Below are 459 nucleotides of genomic sequence, written 5' to 3' on the forward strand. Positions count from 1 at the left end.
CTGCTAGCAGAGTGCATGGCCATTGCTTTGCTCTGGCAGCAGCTGGGAGGAAAAGGGAAAACACAGAAAGGAGCATCCCATGTCACTGCACGTCCCCCGGTGCAAGCTCTGGCTGGGAACAGCGTCCACCCTCTGTCTCGGGCTGGAGGATCATCAGCTGTGCTAACGCAGAGGGATGCTTGCCTCCCTGCTGCGCGGCGCCCGCTGCCTTGATGGTGACATCCCAGCGCACGGGGAGATGTGACAGCCCTGCAGAAGGCATCTCTGCCTGCCGCTCTCGGCCCGCACAGCAAAAGCCCTCCGCTTCTGGGCAGCTTTCTCGGCCGACCCAGGGGCCGGAGCCGGCGCGCTCTGCGTCTGCACGTCTGCCATAGGAGCGTCCCCTTCGGCAGGTCCGTCGTACTCCGTCGAACGCTCCGCGCCGTGAGGCCTTGCGGGCCGTGCCGCGACCCGTAGCCG

Source organism: Meleagris gallopavo, chromosome 11 (assembly GCF_000146605.3).
Source record: "Meleagris gallopavo isolate NT-WF06-2002-E0010 breed Aviagen turkey brand Nicholas breeding stock chromosome 11, Turkey_5.1, whole genome shotgun sequence".
NCBI lineage: Eukaryota > Metazoa > Chordata > Aves > Galliformes > Phasianidae > Meleagris > Meleagris gallopavo.